At 41.4% G+C, this 23,548-nt stretch overlaps 1 long non-coding RNA gene across 1 annotated transcript; it reads left to right on the top strand.

Moving 5' to 3' along the window:
- Positions 1 to 158: 158 nt before the first annotated feature.
- Positions 159 to 22,179, top strand: LOC309834887. The gene is made up of 5 exons (XR_014297903.1): positions 159 to 286; positions 1,655 to 1,800; positions 2,348 to 2,515; positions 6,869 to 7,068; positions 20,255 to 22,179. It is a non-coding gene; the product is annotated as an uncharacterized lncRNA (long non-coding RNA).
- Positions 22,180 to 23,548: the final 1,369 nt, after the last annotated feature.

The following is a 23,548-nucleotide window of genomic DNA, read 5'->3' as shown; positions in this document are numbered from 1 at the left end:
CTGCCAGAGTTTCTGCGGGAAACTACTTCTCGCGTTATCTGACTCCCAGGCTCCACCCCTTGCACGCCGGTCTTTGTTGGCCAACCGTCCTCGGGACTTGGGCTTTGGGCGGAGTCAAAGTCGCAGAGGTCCTCTCTGCGTGGGCGGGGAAGAGCGGCCGTAGTTGTAACCAGCGGCTCCCGTTACGTAAAGTAGTGAAGTGTCAGCGCTTTTCCCGCCACAGCTTTCAGTGCCCCTTCGGTTTGCAGTCGGGCTCACAGGCCCAGGAAGGGAAAGACGTGCCCAGGTGAGGGGCCGTCCAGACTCAAGCCAGCCCGGCCTCGGCGTACTGTCCGCTCATCGCAGTGCGTGCATGGGCCTCGCGGTCCCGAGCGTAGGAGCGGCGGGGCTCCGCGGGGAGAGGAGGCCCTCCGCCTTTGCTGAAGGGATGGATTTCACAGGAGACGGCACCGCCAGAGGTGCAGAGTTTGCTGTTTAGTGACGCCTGGAGCATCTACGGAGAGCCCCGTATTTGTCGGGCCCTAGGGAACTAGCAAAGGGCATTCTGGTGGTCCAGGGACTTCTCGAGCGTTAAAGGGCTCAGGAAACACCTGGGGATCTAGTTGACATGCAGATTTTGATTCAGTTGGTCTGAGAGGGGCCTGAGATTCTACATCTCTACCAGACCCCCAGGAGATGATGCCAGTGCTTTGAGTAGCAAAGAGGTAGAGAAATAGCCAAGGTCTGTGTAAAGCTTCGAAGGTGCTCGGCTCTCTTAACCTCTGAGCCGAAACCCAGTATCGTATCGTTACATGCAGCCACAGCCTTCATAAAACTGTTTTGTTTTGCAGTAAAATATTGAAAGTTTCTTGAAAACTTAGTTTTGCCTTGGCAATTACTTGGCTATCTCAATTTGTAATTTACATCAGGTGCTGATAATACACTAATTATCTGCAGATTTAGAAGTCCTTGTAACTGTTAAACTCAATTTACAAATTGTTTTCAATTGTAACAAAACATTTTTATGATTTATATTTAACAGTGAATTTAATATCATAGTATATTTTGTAGAACTTAAATCAACATGTATTGATTTTGATATCTATAATTTTCTGTTTGTATTTTGCAGTCAATTTTTTTCATTTTTTGCAAGTAACACATTGTTATTTTACATTATAGTAAAAAGTTGAACACAACTTAAAGGTCTAAGGACATTAGGAGGATGGTTAAGTCTACTTTTGGTACATAATACCATTAACTTGTGCAACTATTATCAATAAATTGTTTTTAAAGAATATTCAAGAACATTTAAATTGCACATTGTATGTTAATATAAGTGTACCTGTACTGTAAGATCGTGTGCGATGTTGTGATAAAAAAAAGTAAAGCAAACCTGTGATAAGATCTTAATTTCACAAACATGTTTATTTCTGTGTCAGTGTCCATAAAAACATCTCTACGGGGTAAAATGAAATGATTTAAAATTTATTCTTTAAAGCTTCATTTTCCTGTTTTTCTTTCTGATTATGCATTATTTTATAGTAAAATGTCATTTTATTAAGCTTTTATACATATATAATTTAGCTTCTAATCATCTTTGAATTCTGTTGTTTTATTGTATAATTCTGTGTTTGCAAGAAGGGATTTCCTGATGTAGCAGTGATTCTTTCTTCAGGACTCACATATACTGCAGGCCTCTTTGAGAAGTGCCTGAACCCTTGTTGATAATGCTTCGGGAGAAAATGTGCGGAAACAGCCTGTGAAAAGGCAGCGAGAAGAGTGAAACACAGAGAACCGGGAACGCAGCACAGAAAAAGAGAGGTCAGCGGCAGAGGGGACTATGGGAGCGGGCGTTGGGCTGGGGGAACCAGGGACGCCCAGGAACTGTTTGTGGAAGGAAACCTGAGGAGGGACCAGATATTCTGGGGCCTCTCACAGGGCAGGACTAGAGAGATTTAGGTAGTGAAGGAGGATGATCCCTGATGGCAGGAGAAACTGAGCACATCTGAATGACATAAAGTTTACACATTCTTCTAGCTCTAAGTGCTTATTAATTTTTTTCTTTTCCCTCTTCAGAAACGTTTATGTGCTGTGGGTTTAAGTTAATCTAATTGTTTTTAATGTCTGTGATTGAAATATAATGTGGGAAAACATGGGTCATTACTTCCAGAACTTCACATTTTAAGACACTTATTTATGTTCATTTTTATATTTTCCCAGTGTCTGCCTTCCCCTCCTTCCCTGCCCCCCAGCTCCCAGCCCCCGTCAAGGTGTACTTCATCATCTGTGGCTTGCTCTGCCCTGCAGGGGCAGTTATCCTGGATCTTGTAACCAATCAGTGCTCTCACATGTTTACCTCTCTTCCCAGTGCCTGACGCCATCACCACTGAAGAGATGTTTGCTGAATGAATGAACTGCTTATAGTTTGATGCTTCAACAAGTTGTCCCATAACCTGTGTCTGCTGGTGCTTTTCCTTTGCCTAGAATACCTTTCCCTTCCTCACCTGGCTCATTCCTAAAGACTCATCCGTCACAGGTATCATCCTTAAAAAGTCTCTCCTGACACCTCCCTCTCCTTACCCCATAGGGTCCCTTTCTTTGTTCCCAAAACTTGTATGTAGCTTTTTCCTGCACTTGCCCCCTTATAGAAAAATTACGTACTTGTATCTACGTCCCTTGCTGACTGTGAGCTCCTCAAGGGCTAATGTTCTGTCTAATCATCTGTTTCACCAATGCCAACGCAGCACCAGCCCACAGAACTGTTTTAGCCCTCGGGCTAATGCAGCTAAAATGACTGGTGCCAACAGGCTTTTAAAATGCTTATCAAAATGTTCGAGACATAAAAACAATGTTGTTGGCTCCAAGATATACATATTTTTAATCTTGCAAAATGAAAGCTACAATGTTTAATGAAGTAGCTACAAAATTTGCAGTGTCAATGTCATTAATTATTAAAGTTAGTATTCACACAGTTTGTTCCATTCTAAAACTATTTGTATGTTAGATTTTCTCTGCTTACAAAAATCCTCCCAGAACCCAAGATGATTTCAGAGAAATGCCAATCAAAAATTCATTTAGTTACTCGTAGCACACAGTACTTTCCAAAGCAAAATGAGAAATCTTTTCTAAAACTTTTACAGTTGCATGTAAGGCAGATATGCTTAGGGCCCTTGGAATTCCCGAACAGCCCCGCCTACAGAGAAGAAAACTTCAGGGAGTGCTTAGACTGAGGCTTGGGCCCTTCAGTCTGTTTGCCACCGTCCCCTCCATGACCTAGTGTCTTATACCTACTCAGCCTCGCTTGTGTACTTTGCCTGCTGGTCACTGAAAGTCCCTGGTTTTCTGATTCCTGGTCCTGGACTTTGAGCTGGAAGAGAGATTTGAGATTATCTGAGCCAATCCTGTCCCTCTTTAGATGAGAGCAGTGCAGTCCAGAAAGGAGGATAGAATTAACCTGTTGAATATTGTGCAAAGGTAGTTTAAATAGCAAAGGCAGGACTGGTACCCAGGTCCCGGAGTACTACTAAGTACACTTAGTCTTTAAAACAGTCAAATTGCAAACACTGGCCAGTGGAACTTTGATTTGCTTCCGAATCACCTGAGGAACTTGTTAAGCGAGCAAATCCTCTAACCACCTCCAGATGCTAAGTCAGTATTGCTAGGCCAGTGCTGGGGAATCTATGTTTTTGGTGAGTTACTAGTGTCTGACCACCTTGGCCTGCAGACCACAACTTAGAACAGTGATCTCCAAGGATTATCCCCTGGGGTGCAGGAAGAACTGTGGCTTCTGTTTTGTCTTGTTTTTTTAATCTGGAAAGTAAAGGCAAAATTAAGCCTTACTAATGCTTAACATACAGGTTGACACAGGTGCCCTTCCTTGGGCCATGGTCAGCTGGTGTATCAGTCCAGTATGATTGGGTTATGCAGCCAAAACAAATGATTCCCAGATGTCAGTGACTTAAACTAGGGATGCCAAATAAAATAAATAAATATAAGATAAACAGAAAAAATTGGGGGTAAGAATTTCCAAATATTTAGTAGCAGTATGTCACATGTGACATTTGGGACAGACTTTCACTGGTCCAGGTAATTTTTACTCCAGAACCCAGGTTGATGAAGCAACCTGCATCTGGAACTAGTAGGGGTGGTGGGGCAACAAAGAGATTGGTGAACCATAAACTAGCTCCTAAAGCTCCGGCTCAGAAGTGAAAAACACTGCCTCTCACTTTTTTTGGCCAAAATGATACACGTGGCCAAGCTTAGCATCCAGGTGGTGGTGAAGACTAATGGTCCCCTAAGGAAGGACATTGGGTGTCTGTGGACCATTATGCAGTCTACCACGGCATTTGGTGGCTTGGATGGGCCACTGGATGCCATCCACAGGGTAAAATATGACAAAACAAGACCATTAGGGACTTCACTGGCGGTCCAGTGATTAAGACTTTGCCTTCCAATGCAGGGGGTGCGGGTTCGATACCTGGTTGGGGAGCTAAGATCCCACGGGTCTCACAGCCAAAAAAACCAAAACGTAAAACAGAAGCAATATTGTAACAAATTCAATGAAGACTTAAAAAAAAAAAAGACCTTTAGAAGAATCTTTTCAGAGTTTTGTAATAAGATGGGGATGACCTTGAAAATCTCATGTACCACACAGATCACAGATCATCTTGTGACAAAGCACTTGAAAGAACTGTCAAGCTTAAAAAATGAGTTACTATATTTTGTTTTACAGAAAGTATTCCACATTTACTCATCTTTTCTGTGATGACAAGTAGCTGTCATTAGGATGGTGTAGGAGAGAGTTTCACAAAAATAAACAGACTTAATCTGTTCCTTCATGATAACGGTGATGTTTTTAACAATGAGTGAGAAACTCATTGGTTTTCAAAAGAACTGAATCCTATGGAGAGAGCATTTCTGAAAATAGAGGTTTGCAAATCTTTCCAGTGTTACATGATTTTGTTGCTAAAAGTGATATGTATCGCTTATTAAAAAAAAAAAAAAGGCAAATATCCACACAAAACTTAGAAACTGAAATTTCTCACCTCTTTAAAAAGCTCTCCCAGATGGAGAGTTTTGGGATCCATGTCGTAATTGTTTTCTTTGATACTGCTAGTTGGCCTACTCAGAATGCCCAGACTGATCTCTTTGTCAGTCTCCAACTGATTTGTTTACCCCCAAAATGTGCATGTAAGATTCACTGTTCCCAGCTGCCAGCAGGGTTTTTCCTCTCTCCTCTATTTTATACATCCTGTTTTTAATTGTGTTCCATGACAACAGTCAATTGACCTTTCTTCCTCATGTACAAGTAAATGAATTGCATGTGAAACAACTAGCTAAGCATCTCTGAATTATTCCTTGACACCATTTAATTGGTTTGTAAAAGGAGGATTGGTGGACTTCAGAGACGATGGAGATTTAGCCAAATTTCATTTAAAACCTTTGCATGATTTGTGGAAACAATTGAAATGAGCAGTTTGACTTGGTAAGCGGTGTGATTCTTCCTAGTTAGTTTACTTATCTTTTGAGATACTTTAAGCAATGACAGCCATTAAAACCAAGTTTTAAAATAAATGGAACTTAGAAGCACACTTCAAATTGTTATATCACAGCGTTTTCAGCCAAGAGTCACAAAAATAAACCTATTTGACCACTTTACTCTCTTTAAAAAAAATGTTAGCGAGAGCAGAACTAGTTTGCAATCAATAAATAAAATTAAAATATTTAAAATATTGTTTTAGACTTTAAACATTTTCTACTTTTGTATTTTTATGCTAATGTATTACTGCCAGTATATTATTTACAAATAAATTAAGATGCATATATTGGGGCTACATGTTCAGAATTTTTTTCAACTAATAATAGTATATGATAAGAGTTTATACACCACTGCTTTTAGAACCAAAAACCACATGCTAGCTACTCTTTAGGTCAAGAACAGTTAGTAAATTAATAATCTATATTTTCCTTTACACTTTAATTTGACCAGAGTAGAAAAATTTTAGAGTATAAGATAATGCAAACCTTGATGTGCCATTTACCAGTGTCATAGCAAGGAGCCCTCGGTTACAATTACAGGATACCTTACATACTTATTCTTGATAATTATTTAATTGTTGTTCTGTAGGCTAATAACATTTAAGCAAAATACTTGAAACTATTTGGAAATCATTTCGACTGCATTTGAACTCAATGCAGATACTTTTCTAGATACACGATGAACTCAAATTCTTTTGCAAGCTATTAGCCTTGACTTTCAGAATCCAACACAGATGATCGTAGGGGCAGGTTGTCTCTGCTGGGTGTTACTTTCCCAGCAGAAACGTCCTTAGAGTCTTTGTGAGTTTTATCCTCCTAAGCTGATTATTACCCTAAATGAATCCTAGCAAAAGTTCCAAACTCACTAACGACTGCTCTCCAGGCACCTCAATGGTGGCTGGAGCACTAGTGGTGATTCATGCTGGGCACACACCTTAGGCTGAGGGTGAGAAGGAAAGAATTCTCAAATGAACCTTCAAATCAATCCCTCAGGCAGGCCTCTGCCTTTCCAGTTAAGGGCTTGGCCTTTGCAGACCCTAATGAATCATTTAGCCATTAAGCATTTCCAAGGAAGTTTCCAGTGGAGAGAACAAAAGGAAGGCATCACTTAGTGCAAAAGTGTCCAGTGTCAGAACTGGACCTTTTTACTAAACATTTCTATATTTGTCTTCCTGTGGGCATTGAAGAGATGTATTTTACCTTGTCAGTGTAATGCAGTCACAAGGCTGCACCCAGGAATGGAATCCACTGCAGGAGCATGTTGGACAGAATGGTAACTACTGGATGGACCATGAGTGTTATCCACATATGACAGTTTTTTACATATTTATTTACATTTTGTTCTCTCCAGGAAATGAAGCCAGAATCCACAGATGTCATTATCCATCTGCACGCTTTTGTTTACTACCCAGAAGGCAAGAATATTGCATTTTAAAAGTGTCCGGACTTTTGTTCTTTCTTATCACAAATGACTTGAGAAGATCTGACCATTCACAGTTACCCAGAGTGGAAGTGCCAAAGACATGCTTCCTGGAGCGCTTTGAGATTCAGGTACAAAAGGCATTTTATAAGCACAGAGTGCAAAAGCATCATTTATATTCATTTGCTGCTGTGGCATTTCTCTCTGGAATCTTCCTCGTGTCTGTCAACATCGTGCAAAAGGACTGGCCTCATCTACATTACAAATATCTCTCCTTTAATGGTCTGGAAGTAGGAAAGGGACTGCATAAGAGTGAGCTCTCGTGTTGGAGGGTCTCCCGCTTGTTTATTCCTAAAACTGGTTGGACGTGGTCGTTGTGGATGTCATGAATTATTTTGGAAAGACCTGAGTATGAACTCAGTACAGTGCTTTGTGCATCTTGGCTGCAGTGAATGCGTATTATCTGACTTCAGTGACTCATGGGAGAATCACAGCCTTAGGGAAGAGCTTCTGAGGGGTCATTTAGAATGGAGCCATTCTGGACAGACGGTGGTCAGTTCTCTGCTAGCTTCCGGAGTGGAGAAGTTTCCACCATGATGGCTCCTTTGACCCGTGGCAGATCCTTTCTTGCAGGGTCCCTGCTTGGTATGATTTGAGAAGCATCAAGGACTTTCTGCCCCAGAAGATCTCAGTGTGTGACATCACACACGTGGATGAGGGTTTGCCAACTGTATTAGTTAAAGTAGAGCCTGGCTTGGAGGGGCTCCCATGCCTCTCTGGGAATGTTCTAGAACATGGGGCATTACCCAAGAGACAGAGCCTGGGATGGTGTTACTCAGGTCAAAGGTCTGAGCGTGGGGGGCCATATAAATGAGTGGTGGGGCGGTGTGTATAGATGCAGGAGAGGTGCTTGGAGAGCAGGAGTGCTGCTACCAGGAGAGATGGTTCCCAAAGGGAGAGACCCATGTGCCAAGCCCTTCTCTTTTTCCTCTGCCCAGGGTCCCTTCTGAATCTGCAAATCAGCTGCTGCTTCTCCTCCTCCTTTGCCTTCTTCTTCAAATCTTTTCATCACAAAAATTTCAAATATATACTTAAGCAGAGAGAACAGTAAAATGAACCCCCATGTACCCATCACCATTATCCACCTTGAAAACTGACCAACACCATCCAGTCTCCTTCCACACACCCTCCCCTTCCTCAGATGATTATTGAAATTAGCTCATACTTTTTTTAAAAAAATAAATTTGTTTATTTTTGTCTACGTTGGGTCTTCGTTGCTGCGCACGGGATTTCTCTAGTTGCGGTGACCCGGAGCTACTCTTCGTTGCGGTGCGCAGACTTCTCATTGCGGTGGCTTCTCGTTGCAGAGCATGGGCGCTAGGTGCACAGGCTTCAGTAGTTGTGGCACATGGGCTCATTAGTTGTGGCTCGTGGTCTCTAGAGCACAGGCTCAGTAGTCATGGCGCACAGGCCTCGTTGCTCCGTGGCATGTGGGATCTTCCCGGACCAGGGCTGGAACCCGTGTCCCCTGCATTGGCAGGCGGATTCTTAACGACTGGGCCACGAGGGAAGCCCTCCTTAATTATTTTTAATTTAATGCTCCCTGTTGCATTTTTCTGGCCATTTTCTTCTGTCAATCACTGTCTTAAGTCAGTCTCCTGGATTGGCTATGAAAAGACACCTTTCTCAAGGGAGCCCTAAGCAGACACATTTCTCAAGGGAGAAATGTTGAGACTGGCCAAACGACGTAGGCTTAATTCAGTTCCACCCGACAGACACGCGTCTAGTCCTAGGCACAGTGCTGGGTTAAGGATGTCGGCAGAACAGGGTTCCTAACCTCAAGGGCATATAATCTAGTTCTGGGAAGAGGACAAGGGCTGTAGCAAGTAGTCAGCAATAGGAGGCGGGATGTCACCACTGAGGAAGGGAAAAGACCAGGTGTGGGGGACCTTCCAGGTTGAGATAGACACACTGGGCTGGGAGGGGTGAGGGTTCAGGGAGGTCAGCAAGGGCCATGGAGCCTGAGGTGTTGAGGGGGGACTTGGAGGGTTGAGTGTGGGGTGGAACAGTGAAGGAAAAACACTTGCCAAAACGTGGAGGTGGGAATAGCTGAGGGAGCTGTGGGAGTGCCCCAGTTGGCTGGAACACAAGGTGCAAGGGGCTTGGTGGGAGGAATGGGGGAAGGAGGGGTGGCTGGGGGAGGAGGGCAATTGGTTTTTCCTAGGTTAAGAACTAGATAATACTTATTTCTAAGTAACGAAAACCAAAACTGGATTTTTAGGGCATGGCTATGAAAAACATACTGCAGACCACACTTAGGAAACCGGAAGAAATCAAGGTGGGCTTAATGGAAGTTAGGCAGCAGGGGTGGTATAAGAAAACTCAGGTAGCTGCCTGAAATAAAGTGGACCCAGCTTCCACTAGCCAGGCGATGCATTTTTTAAACATATAAATGAGGCTTATTGTGATTCCCCACTACATAAAATGTAAGTATAACTGTGGTCTTTTTTTTGCTGCTGAGTTCTGAGAAAATATGGGTTTTTTTGTCTCTGCCAGTGAAATAAATACATGGACAGAAAATTCCTAGCATTGCTTCCATGTAAGGGAGGGCAAAGAAGATGGTGAGCTTTGGCAAAACGTTCATGTTTTGTAAATGAAACAGAACAGTAACTTGATTTTTCAAAAGAATAAGGTTTTCATTACAAATGTGGGCCCGTTTATGTTGGAAAATTCAAATGTAGCAAAACGCAAAAAGGCAAGAAAATGCATCGTCCCACTATCCAAAGAACATAATTTTTAATGTTTTTGTGTCATATGACGATTTGGGAACATGTTTTTGATACTGAATGACTTCGGTAATTCACCCCGCCCCCCTCCCCACCCCATTCATTGTGCTTATCGAGTGTTGGCATTAGTATTTCTATCTCTGTTGACTTTAAGAGTCAATCCTCCTTTGAGCTCAGATTGCAGATGGAATACAGGGGATCATCTCGATATTGAATGAGAGAGAAAGTTTATTCTCAGATATGCATGAAACCAGCCCTGTGCTTGTTTTTTGATTTTTGTTTTGTTTTTCGTTTGGTTTGGTTTTTTTTTGCAGGGCCTGGGGAAGACTGTAAATGGAGTCTGCAGAGCGTATGGCTAAATATCTAAGTTATATATTCAGCCAACAAATTATTAAATAAAATATGTCCTATCCTCCTTCCTTGGCTAGTACACCTTCATCACAGCCACCCCTTGGAGACTATTAAAATGTTCTATCCTCTGACCCTTCTAACAGGTGCCCCCTGGCCACCCCTTGGGCATAGGGGTACAAACACCAGGTCCTCTGGGCGTCAGGCCTAGGAAGCACACTGTGTGGGCCCCGAAGCAGGCTTGGAGCCATTAGGGAAGGCTCTCAGCAGCTCCAGGTGGACCTGTGTCCCTGTGTGTTGCAGGGGGGTTAGGGCAGGGGTGGCCAGAGGAAAGCCAGAGCAGGTGCCCCTCTGACTCTGATTTGAGTGAATTATTCCATGTTTCCATGTACAGGTGGTATGCTGGGTGCTGGGAACACAAAGGTGAGTGCAAACAGTTTAGTGGGGGCATATGCAGAAGCTGTCAAGGAAGTTCCCCCTCTCAAATGTGAACTTGCAACTATGACTTGACCCAGGCAGTAAAGTCAGGGAGGAGGTAACTAGGCAAAAAGGGCAGAGAAGAGAATTCCAGGCAGAGGGAAAACATAGGTGAAGTCCAGGTATCAGCGGAGAGAGGCACAGCCATTGTGAGGCAGGGGAACACGGTGGTAAGGCTGGGATGGGAGCCACAGGAGCTTGAGATGGGAGGTGGGGCTGGAGAGGCAGGTGCGCACTGACCAGGGGAGGTCTCGGTGACCTTGTTAAGGAATTTCTCAGGATCCTCAGTGAAAGGCTTTGAGCAAAGGGTCACAGGATCAGGGTAAACAAGGCTACACCATCCTGAATTGATCCTGGCTAGACATAATGGTTCTTTGGACCAGTGGGATAGTGATGGAGATGGAGAATGGCAGACAGGCTCCAGGGAGATTTGGAAAGTAAAATGGCCAGGACTTCGGGGGGATTGAATTAGGGGCAAGTGGGAAATACATATCAGGGGAAATTGGTCAAATAAATAGGGTGGACAATCTGGGAACACTGAAAGGAGGTGAGGTTGGAGGGGTAGGTCATGAGTTGGCTCTGGGACATACAGGTTTGAGGTACCTTTGGGGCACCTAGGACGGTCCTCAGCAGGCAAGAGGATATACCGCTTGAGCAGTAAAAAGAGGTCAGGGCTGCAGACTTAGGTGTGCGAGTCATCTCCACAGAGGTGGTGAGCCAACCTTAACCTTAGGGTTAGGATTAGGGTCCACGGATGTGATGTCTGGGGAGAGACTGTCCACTCACCTGATAGAAATTAAACAACCCAAGCTTTCTGATGCAGATGAGAACCTTAAGAGTGGAATCACACCAACTGTGAACAAAAATGACAAAAACCTTCTAGCAGCCTTGCTCATGACATTGGTCACTGTAAACAGGCTTGTCATGCACAAATCACCTGCAACAACAAAGAGGATTAGGGATGAGTTGGTCACTGTTGCATGGGGACTTTTTGTGCTTGTGAGTTTAAATCAGATTCCTGTTACTTGCACACCATTTTGCCATGTGTATTTGTAAATATATCTTGCTGGCATATTTTATGCTTCAGTTAATTTAGTTGACATGTAAAAATAAAATCAATTTTCAGACAAAATACCCATAAAATAAGTGGAATGCAATAATAGGTTTCAAGAAATTTAAATGTAATATATTTAGGCTTCTATTCTAAAGCAATTTCATCTAGAATGGTAGATATTGTAGATGTAATTTTTTCCTGAATCTCTGTCAATTATACAATAATAAATGTGGCTACTATATACCCAGAAATTTATTTTTTTAACATCTTTATTGGAGTATAATTGCTTTACAATGTTGTGGTAGTTTCTGCTGTATAACAAAGTGAATCAGCTATATGTATACATATAACCCCATATCTCCTCCCTCTTGGGTCTCCCTCCCACCCTCCCTATCCCTCCCTTCTAGGTGGTCACAGAGCACTGAGCTGATCTCCCTGTGCTATACAGCTGCTTCCCACTAGCTATCTATTTTACATCTGGTAGTGTATGTTAAGTCCATTGCCACTCTCTCACTTCATCCCAGCTTAACCTTCCCCATCCCGGTGTCCTCAAGTCCATTCTCTGCATCTGCGTCTTTATTCCTGTCCTGCCCCGAGGTTCTTCAGAACCACTTTTTTTTTTTTTAGATTCCATATATATGTGGTAGCATATGGTATTTGTATTTCTCTTTCTGACTTACTTCACTCTGTATGACAGACTCTAGCTCCATCCACCTCACTACAAATAACTCAATTTCATTTCTTTATATGGCGGAGTAATATTCCATTGTATATATGTGCCATGTCTTCTTTATCCATTCATCTGTCAATCGACACTTAGGTTGCTTCCATGTCCCGGCTATTGTAAATAAAGCTGTGATGAACATTGTGGTACATGACTTTCTTTGAATTGTGGTTTTCTCAGGGTATATGACCAGTAGTGGGATTGCTGGGTCATACGGTAGTTCTATTTTTACATTTTTGAGGAACCTCCATACTGTTCTCCATAGTGGCTGTATCAAAATACATTCCCACCAACAGTGCAAGAGGGTTCCCTTTCCTCCACACCCTCTCCAGCATTTACTGTTTGTAGATTTTTTTTTGTTTTCAGTATGCGGGCCTCTCACTGTTGTGGCCTCTCCCGCTGAGGAGCACAGGCTCCGGACGCGCAGGCCCAGCAGCCATGGCTCATGGGCCCAGCCGCTCCGCGCCATGTGGAATCTTCCCGGACCGGGGCACGAACCCGCGTCCCCTGCATCGGCAGGCAGACTCCCAACCACTGCGCCACCAGGGAAGCCCTGTTTGTAGATTTTTTGATGATGGCCATTCTGACTGGTGTGAGGTGATACCTCATTGTACTTTTCATTTGCATTTCTCTAATGATTAGTGATGTTGAGAATCCTTTCATGTGTTTGTTGGTAATCTGTATCTCTTCTTTGGAGAAATGTCTATTTAGGTCTTCTGACCATTTTTGGATTGGGTTGTTTCTTTTTTTGATATTGAGCTGCATGAGCTGCTTGTAAATTTTGGAGATTAATTCTTTGTCAGTTGCTTCATTTGCAAATATTTTCTCCCATTCTGAGGGTTGTCTTTTCGTCTTGTTTATGGTTTCCTTTGCTGTGCAAAAGCTTTTAAGTTTCATTAGGTCCCATTTGTTTATTTTTGTTTTTATTTCCATTTCTCTAGGAGGTGGGTCAAAAAGGATCTTGCTGTAATTTATGTCATAGAGTGTTCTGCCTATGTTTTCCTCTAAGAGTTTTATAGTTTCTGGCCTTACATTTAGGTCTTTAATCCATTTTGAGTTTATTTCTGTGTATGGTGCTAGGGAGTGTTCTAATTTCATTCTTGTATATGTAGCTGTCCAGTTTTCCCAGCACCACTTATTGAAGAGGCTGTCTTTTCTCCATTGTATATTCTTGCCTCCTTTATCAAAAGTAAGGTGACCATATGTGCATGGGTTTATCTCTGGGCTTTCTATCCTGTTCCATTGATTGATGTTTCTGTTTTTTTGCCAGTACCGTACTGGCTTGATTACTGTAGCTTTGTAGTATAGTATGAAGTCAGGGAGTCTGATTCCTCCAGCTCTGTTTTTCTTTCTCAAGATTGCTTTGGCTATTCGGGGTCTTTCGTGTTTCCATACAAATTGTGAAATTTTTTGTTCCAGTTCTGTGAAAAATGCCATTGGTAGTTTAATAAGGATTGCATTGAATCTGTAGATTGCCTTGGGTAGTATAGTCATTTTCACAATGTTGATTCTTCCATTCCAAGAGCGTGGCATATCTCTCCATCTGTTTGTATCATCTTTAATTTCTTTCATCAGTGTCTTATAGTTTTGTGCATACAGGTCTTTTGTCTCCTTAGGTAGGTTTATTCCTAGGTATTTTATTATTTTTGTTGCAGTGGTAAATGGGAGTGTTTCCTTAATTTCTCTTCCAGATTTTTCATCATTAGTGTATAGGAATGCAAGAGATTTCTGTGCATTAATTTTGTATCTTGCTACTTTACCAAATTCATTGATTAGCTCTAGTAGTTTTTTGGTGGCATCTTTAGGATTCTCTATGTATAATATCATGTCATCTGCAAACAGTAACAGCTTTACATCTTCTTTTCCGATTTGAATTCCTTTTATTTCTTTTTCTTCTCTGATTGCTATGGCTAAAATTTCCAAAACTATGTTGAATAATAGTGGTGAGAGTGGACAACCTTGTCTTGTTCCTCATCTTAGGGGAAATGGTTTCAGTTTTTCACCATTGAGAATGATGTTGGCTGTGGGTTTCTCACATATAGCCTTTTTTATGTTGAGGTAAGTTCCCTCTATGCCTACTTTCTGGAGGGTTTTTATCATAAATGAGTGTTGAATTATGTTGAAAGCTTTTTCTGCATCTATTGAGATTATCATGTGGTTTCTCTCCTTCATTTTGTTAATATGGTTTATCACATTGATTGATTTGCATATATTGAAGAATCCTTGTATTCCTGGGATAAACCCCACTAGATCATGGTGGATGATGCTTTTAATGTGCTGTTGGAATCTGTTTGCTAGTATTTTGTTGAGGATTTTTGCATCTATGTTCATCAGTGATATCGGCCTGTAGTTTTATTTCTTTGTGACATCTTTGTCTAGTTTTGGTATCAGGGCGATGGTGGCCTTGTAGAAAGAGTTTGGGAGTGTTCCTCCCTCTGCTATATTTTGGAAGAGTTTGAGAAGGATAAGTGTTAGCTCTTCTCTAAATGTTTTATAGAATTCGCCTGTGAAGCCATCTGGTCCTGTGCTTTTATTTGTTGGAAGATTTTTAATCACAGTCTCAATTTCATTACTTGTGATTGGTCTGTTTATATTTTCTATTTCTTCCTGGTTCAGTCTCAGAGGTTGTGCTTTTCTAAGAATTTGTCCATTTCTTCCAGTTGTCCATTTTATTGGCATATAGTTGGTTGTAGTAATCTCTCATGATCCTTTGTATTTCTGCAGTGTCAGTTGTTACTTCTCCTTTTTCATCTCTAATTCTATTGATTTGAGTCTTCTCCCTTTTTTTCTTGATGAATCTGGCTAACAGTTTATCAATTTTGTTTATCTTCTCAAAAAAACACGTTTAGTTTTATTGATCTTTGCTTTTGTTTCCCTCATTTCTTTTTCATTTATTTCTGATCTGATCTTTATGATTTCTTTCCTTCTGCTAACTTTGGGATTTTTTTGTTTTTCTTTCTCTAATTGCTTTAAGTGTAAGGTTAGGTTGTTTATTTGGGATGTTTCTTATTTCTTGAGGTAGGATTGTATTGCTATAAACTTCCCTCTTACAAATGCTTTTGCTACATCCCATAGGTCTTGTGTCATCATGTTTTCATTGTCATTTCTTACTTGGTGTTTTTTTATTTCCTCTTTAATTTCTTTACTGATCTCTTGGTTATTTAGTAGTGTATTATTTAGCCTGCATGTGTTTGTATTTTATACAGATTTTTTCCTGTAATTGATATCTAGTCTCATAGCGTTGTGGTCAGAAAAGATACTTGATACAATTTCAATTTTCTTAAATTTACCAAGGCTTGATTTGTGACCCAAGATATAATCTATCCTGGAGAATGTTCCATGAGCACTTGAGAAAAAAGTGTACTCTGTTGTTTTTAGATGGAACGTCCTATAAATATCAGTTAAGTCCATCTTATTTAATGCATCATTTAAAGCTTGTGTTTCCTTATTTATTTTCATTTTGAATGATCTGTCCATTGGTGAAAGTGGGATGTTAAAGTCCCCTACTATGATTGTGTTACTGTCAATTTCCCCTTTTATGGCTGTTAGCATTTGCCTTACATATTGAGGTGCTCCTATGTTGGGTGCATAATTATTTACAATTGTTATATCTTCTTCTTGGATTGATCCCTTGATCATTAGGTAGTTTCCTTCTTTGTCTCTTGTAAGAGTTTTTATTTTAAAGTCTATTTTGTCTGATATGAGAATTGCTACTCCAGCTTTCTTTTGATTTCCATTTGCATGGAATATCTTTTTCCATCCCCTCACTTTCAGTCTGTATGTATCCCTAGGTGTGAAGTGGATCTCTTGTAGACAGCATATGTACGGGTCTTGTTTTTGTTTCCATTCAGCCAGTCTATGTCTTTTGGTTGGAGCATTTAATCCATTTACATTTAAGGTAGTTATCGATATGTATGTTCCTATTCCCATTTTCTTAACTGTTTTGGGTTTGTTATTGTAGGTCTTTTCCTTCTCTTGTGTTTCCTGTCTAGAGAAGTTCCTTTAGCATTTGTTGTAGAGCTGGTTTGGTGGTGCTGAATTCTCTTAGCTTTTGCTTCTCTGTAAAGGTTTTCATTTCTCTGTCGAATCTGAATGAGATCCTTGCTGGGTAGAGTAATCTTGGTTGTATGTTTTTCCCTTTCATCACTTTAAATATGTCCTGCCACTCCTTTCTGGCTTGCAGAGTTTCTGCTGAAAGATCAGCTATTAACCTTATGGGGATTCCTTTGTATGTTATTTGTTGCTTTTCCCTTGCTGCTTTTAATATTTTTTCTTTGTATTTAATTTTTGATAATTTGATTAATATGTATCTTGGCGTGTTTCTCCTTGTATTTATCCTGTATGGGACTGTCTACGCTTCCTGGACTTGACTATTTCCTTTCCCATATTAGGGAAGTTTTCAACTATAATCTCTTCAGATATTTTCTCAGACCCTTTCTTTTTCTCTTCTTCTGGGACCCCTATAATTCAAATGTTGGTGCATTTAATGTTGTCCCAGAGGTCTCTGAGACTGTCCTCAATTCTTTTCATTCTTTTCTCTTTATTCTGCTCTGTGGTAGTTATTTCCACTATTTTATCTTCCAGATCACTTATCTGTTCTTCTGCCTCAGTTATTCTGCTGTTGATTCCTTCTAGATAATTTTTATTTTCATTTATTGTGTTGTTCATCATTGTTTATTTGCTCTTTAGTTCTCATAGGTACTTGTTAAACGTTTCTTGTATTTTCTTCATTCTACTTCCAAGATTTTGGATCATGTTTACTATCATTACTGTGAATTCTTTTTCAGGTAGACTGCCTATTTCCTCTTCATTTGTTTGGTCTGGTGAGTTTTTACCTTGCTCCTTCATCTGCTGTGTGTTTCTCTGTTTTCTCATTTTGCTTAACTTACTGTGTTTGGCGTCTCCTTTTCCCAGGCTGCAGGTTTGTAGTTCCTGTTGTTTTTGGTGTCTGCCCCCCGTGGCTAAGGTTGGTTCAGTGGGTTGTGTAGGGCTTCCTGGTGGAGAGGACTGGTGCCTGTGTTCTGGTGGATGAGGCTTGATCTTGTCTTTCTGGTGGGAAGAACTGCATCCGGTGGTGTGTTTTGGGGTGTCTGTGACCTTATGATTTTAGGCAGCCTCTCTGCTAATGGGTGGGGTTGTATTCCTGTCTTTCTAGTTGTTTGTCATAGGGTGTCCAGCACTATAGATTGCTGGTCGTTGAGTGGAGCTGGGTCTTAGCATTGAGATGGAGATCTCTGGAAGAGCTTTTGCTGTTTGATATTATGTGGAGCCGGGAGGTCTCTGGTGGACCAATGTCCTGAACTCAGGTCTCCCACCTCAGAGACACAGGCCTGACTCCCAGCCGGAGCAGCAAGACCCTATCAGCCACATGGCTCAGAAGAAAAGGGAGATAAGAAAAAAGAAGAAAGAAAGCAGAAAGAAAGAGAGAGAGAGAGAGAGAGAGAGAGGGAGGGAGAGAGGGAGGGAGGGAGAGAGAGAGGAAGGAAGGAAGGAAGAAAGAAAGAAAGAGAAAGAAAGAATAAAGTTAAATTACTAAAATAAAAAAAATTTTAATTATTGAAAATAAAAAAAGTTCAAAGTAATTTAAAAGAGAAAAAAAAAGAAAGAAAGAAGAGAGCAACCAAACCAAAAAACAGATCCACTAATGATAACACACGCTAAAAACTATACTAAAAACACCAAAAACAAACAAACAAAAAAACGGACAGACAAAACCCTAGGACAAATGGTAAAAGCAAACCTATGCAGACAAAATAACACAAAGAAGCATACACATACACACTCACAAAAAGAGAAAAAGGGAAAAAAAAATCTATATATATAAAAAAAGGAAGAGAGCAACCAAATCAATAAACAAATCTACCAATGATAATAAACTCTAAATACTAAACTAAGACAGACATAAAACCAGAAACAAATTAGAAGCAGAAAGCAAACCCCAAGTCTACAGTTGCTCCCAAAGTCCAGCGCCTCAAGTTTGGGATGATTCGTTGTCTCTTCAGGTATTCCACAGATGCAGGTGCATCAAGTTGATTGTGGAGATTTAATCCACTCCTCCTGAGGCTGCTGGGAGAGATTTCCCTTTCTTTTCTTTGTTCGCACAGCTCCCGGGGTTCAGCTTTGGATTTGGACCCGCCTCTGTGTGTAGGTCGCCTGAGGGCATCTGTCCTTCGCTCAGACAGGACGGGGTTAGAGTAGCACCTGATTCAGGGGCTCTGGCTTACTCAGGCCAGGGGGACGGAGGGGTATGGAATGTAGGGAGAGCCTGCGGCAGCAGAGGCTGGCATAACATTGCACCAGCCTGAGACGTGCTGTGTGTTCTCCCGGGGAAGTTACCCCTGGATCATGGGACCCTGGCAGTGGCGGGCTGCACAGGCTCCCAGGAGGGGAGGTGTGGATAGTGCCCTGTGCTTGCACACAGGCTTCTTGGTGGCGGCAGCAGCAGTAGCCTTAGCATTTCGTGTCCGTCTCTGGGGTCCGCGCTGATAGCCACGGTTTGCGCCCCTCTCTGGATCCTGTTTAGGTGGTGCTCTGATACCCTCTCCTCGCGTACCCTGAAACAATGGTCTCTTGCCTCTTAGGCAGGTCCAGACTTTTTCCTGGACTCCCTCCCGGCCAGCTGTGGCGCACTAGCCTCCTTCAGGTTGTGTTCACGCCGCCAACCCCAGTCCTCTCCCTGGGATCCGACCTCCGAAGCCTGAGCCTCAGCTCCCAGCCCCTCCCCGCCCCGGCAGGGGAGCAGACAAGCCTCTCGGGCTGTTGAGTTCTGGTCGGCATGAATACTCTGTGCGGGAATATCTCTGCTTTGCCCTCTGCACCCCTGTTGCTGCGCTCTCCTCTGTGGCTCCGAAGCTTCCCTGCTGCTACCCCCCATCTCTGCCGGTGAAGGGGATCCCTAGCTTGTGGAAACTTTTCCTCCTTCATGGCTCCCTCCCAGAGGTGCAGGTCCTGTCCCTATTCTTTTGTCTCTTTCTTTTTTCTTTTGCCCTATCCAGGTATGTGGGGAGTTTCTTGCCTTTTGGGAAGTCTGAGGTCTTCTGCCAGCATTCAGTAGGTGTTTTTTAGGAGTTGTTCCACATGTAGATATATTTCTGATGTATTTGTGGGGAGGAAGGTGATCTCTACATCTCCTCCGCCATCTTGAAATTCTCTCTGAGAAATTTATTGCTTGGAGTAGTTTGTAATGAAACATGAAATTTTCTGTGGATGTTTCCTTTAAAATGTCAAAAAACCTAAATACAAATACTTTGTGTGTTGATGTTTGGCTGTATTTAAGCCATGACAATGATTATTACTTTGGATATAAACACTATCAAATTTTCATTGGGTGAGTTCTTTTTAAATTAATGTTGAGTTATGTTCTGTTTATTATCCTGTTTGCTTATGTTTCCTGCCATTTTCCATTTGTCTGTTTGAATCCTCTTTTTTAATAGTGAGTTAGCAACTGATAATGTGTATTGATTTCAGTTTTGCTTCTAATTTACATTTTTATCTCTTTGGTTGATGTATTTGGCTTAATCATTTCATTTTTATAAGCAGCTGCACAATTTGTTAATTTAGCTAGATGATTAAATTTGGCTTTTAAAGAAAGTTTGTTTTAGAAAATGGTCCCTGAAGTAAATTAGCATTTGGTATTTCCAGCATGTCAAAGGGGCTGGTCTCTTGAAGATAACTAGACATGTAACTCTAAAATTTAAAAGTGGTATTATAATTTTGAAACCTCTAAATATATAGATCTATATTATCCAGTAGGTGGTGCAAATCGACTCCATTTCAAATGGAAATGTAATTTAAAATTGTGATGTAACTATTTTCACTGTAAAAATAATATTTCAACATGTTTTCTAACTGAAAAATTGTTTTCCTCTATTTCTAAAGGAAGCTTGATTTACTGTCTCAGTGCTCATTTTTCTTGTTTTATTCCACAGGTACCATTATGGTGATGATCACTGTGACAGGAGAGCTGAGAGGGAAAATTGGGGGGGGGGAGCTGCAAAAACCAGGGAGACCTGTTAAAAATTATAATACAAGAGATATTTGGGAAACACTCCTGTTTACCACTGCAACAAAAAGAATAAAATACCTAGGAATAAACCTACCTAAGGAGACAAAAGACCTAGGAAACTATAAAACACTGTTGAAAGAAATTAAAGATGATACAAACAGATGGAGAGATATACCACGTTCTTGGATTGGAAGAGTTAACGTTGTGAAAGTGACTATACTACCCAAAGCAATCTGCAGATTCAGTGCAATCCCTATCAAACTACCAATGGCAGTTTTCACAGAATTAGAACAAAAAATTTTACAATTCACATGGAAACACAAAAGACCCCGAATAGCCAAAGCAATCTTGAGAAAGAAAAACGGAGCTGGAGGAATCAGGCTTCCTGACTTCAGACTATACTACAAAGCTACAGTAATCAAGACAGTATGGTACTGGCACAAAAACAGAAATATCGATCAGTGGAACAGGATAGAAAGCCCAGAGATAAACCCGTGCACATAAGGTCACCTTATTTTTGATGAAGGAGGCAAGAATATACAATGGAGAAAAGACAGCCTCTTCAATAAGTGGTGCTGGGAAAACTGGACAGCTACATATACAAGAATGAAATTAGAACACTCCCTAGCACCATACACAGAAATAAACTCAAAATGGATTAAAGACCTAAATGTAAGGCCAGAAACTATAAAACTCTTAGAGGCAAACATAGGCAGAACACTCTATCACATAAATCGCAGCAAGATCCTTTTTGACCCACCTCCTAGAGAAATGGAAATAAAAACAAAAATAAACAAATGGGACCTAATGAAACTTAAAAGCTTTTGCACAGCAAAGGAAACCATAAACAAGACGAAAAGACAACCCTCAGAATGGGAGAAAATATTTGCAAATGAAACAACTGACAAAGGATTAATCTCCAAAATTTACAAGCAGCTCATGCAGCTCAATATCAAAAAAGCAAACAACCCAATCCAAAATGGGCAGAAGACCTAAATAGACATTTCTCCAAAGAAGATGTACAGATTGCCAACAAACACGTGAAAGGATGCTCAACATCACTAATCATTAGAGAAATGCACATGAAAGCTACAATGAGGTATCACTTCACACTGGTCAGAATGGCCATCATCAAAAAATCTACAAAGAATAAATGCTGGAGAGGGTGTTGAGAAAGGGGAACGCTCTTGCACTGTTGGTGGGTATGTATATTGATACAGCCCCTATGGAGAACAACAGTATGGAGGTTCCTTAAAAAACTAAAAATAGAACTACCATACGACCCAGCAATCCCACTACTGAGCATATACCCTGAGAAAACCATAATTCAAAAAGAGTCATGTACCACATTGTTCCTTGCAGCTCTAATTACAATAGCCAGGACATGGAAGCAACCTAAGTGTCCATCGACAGATGAATGGATAAAGAAGACGTGGCACGTATATACAATGGAATATTACTCAGCCATAAAAAGAAATGAAATTGAGTTATTTGTAGTGAGGTGAATGGAGCTAGAGTCTGTCATACAGAGTGAAGTAAGTCAGAAAGAGAAAAATACCGTATGCTAACACATATATATGGAATCTAAAAAAATAATGGTTCTGAAGAACCTAGGTGCAGGACAGAAATAAAGATGCTGGCGTAGAGAGTGGACTTGAGGACACAGAGATGGGGAATGGTAAGCTGGGACGAAGTGAGAAAGTGGCATGGACATATGTACACTACCAAATATAAAGTAGATAGCTAGCGGGAAGCAGCCACATAGCGCAGGGAGATCAGCTTGGTGCCTTGTGACCACCTAGAGGGGAGGGATAGGGAGGTTGGCAGGGAGACGCAAGAGTGAGGAGATATGGGGATATATGTATACATATAGCTGATTCACTTTGTCATACAGCAGAAATTACCACAACATTGTAAAGCAATTATACTCCAATAAAGATGTTAAAAAAATTATAATACAAAGACAAGTCATTTGCTTCTATGATTCAGTTCCATAATAAAATGAGCATAATGTCAGTATCAGTGTTATTCCAGTAGCTTTTATGCCCACATGATGAACTGAATGCCATATTTCATCTTTTGTAGAAATTGGGGGTGTTCCACTCCCAGGAATCTGATATTCTCACACTAGCACATAAAATATGTATACAAGCATATTTTTAAAAGTAATTTTTTACTTGTATCACAGTAATACACATGCATTAAAGGCAGCAAAGTAGAATAATTAGGAGCAGGGATTCTGGAGTCAGCCCGCCTGGGTTGGAGCCCTCTCCACCTCCCTCAATCTGTTTTCTTCCTTTCAAAATGTGGAACAGACACCTACCTTGTAGTGGTATGAGAATTAAATGAGCATATACAGAAAGTGTTTAAAGCAGGCCTGTAGGAGTGTGAACACTGTACCTTTTAAAGTCAAACAGTGCAAAAAGGGCTGTAATAAAAAGGAGCAGTCTCTGGCCACATTCCTCCCGTCTCCCCATATCGCTTCCAGGTAAGTGCTCACAACTCCCGGCTGTTGCTTCTGTTGGTTACCACTGTAACTCCAAATATTATTCTTACACAAATATTTCTTTTAATCCATTTAATCCATTTTTAAGTGTGCAGTTCAGTGGCGTTAAGCACATCCACAATGTTGTGGGACCATCACCACCATCCAACTCCACAGCTTTTTTACCTTCCCAAACAGAAACTCTGTGCCCATTAAACAATAGCTCTCCACTCCCCCATCCCCTCAGCCCCTCATAACCTCTATTTTCTGTCTCTATGAATTTGCCTATTCTAGGTATCTCATAGAAGTGGAACCACAATATTTGTCCTTTTGTGACCGGCTTATCTCACCGAGCATAAAGTCTTCAGAACTCATCCATGTTGCAGCAGGTGTCAGAGCTTCCTTCCTTCTTAAGGTTGAGTAATATTCCATTCTATGTATATGCCACATTTTGTTTATGCATTCCTCTGCCTGTGAATTTAGGTTGTTTCCACCTTTGGGCTGCTGCAAATGCTGCTGTGAATGTGGATATCCAAATATCCGTCTGAGCCTCTGCTCCGTTGTTTGGGATGGCTGTTTCTTTTTTTTTTTTTTTTTTTTTTTTGCGGTACGCGGGCCTCTCACGGCTGTGGCCTCTCCCGTTGCGGAGCACAGGCTCCAGACGCGCAGGCTCAGCGGCCATGGCTCACGGGCCCAGCCCCAGCCGCTCCTCGGCATGTGGCATCCTCCTGG

This window comes from Grampus griseus (assembly GCF_964374135.1).
Source record: "Grampus griseus genome assembly, chromosome: 16".
Taxonomy (NCBI): Eukaryota; Metazoa; Chordata; class Mammalia; order Artiodactyla; family Delphinidae; genus Grampus; species Grampus griseus.
This window is presented reverse-complemented; position numbering and strand designations above follow the sequence as displayed.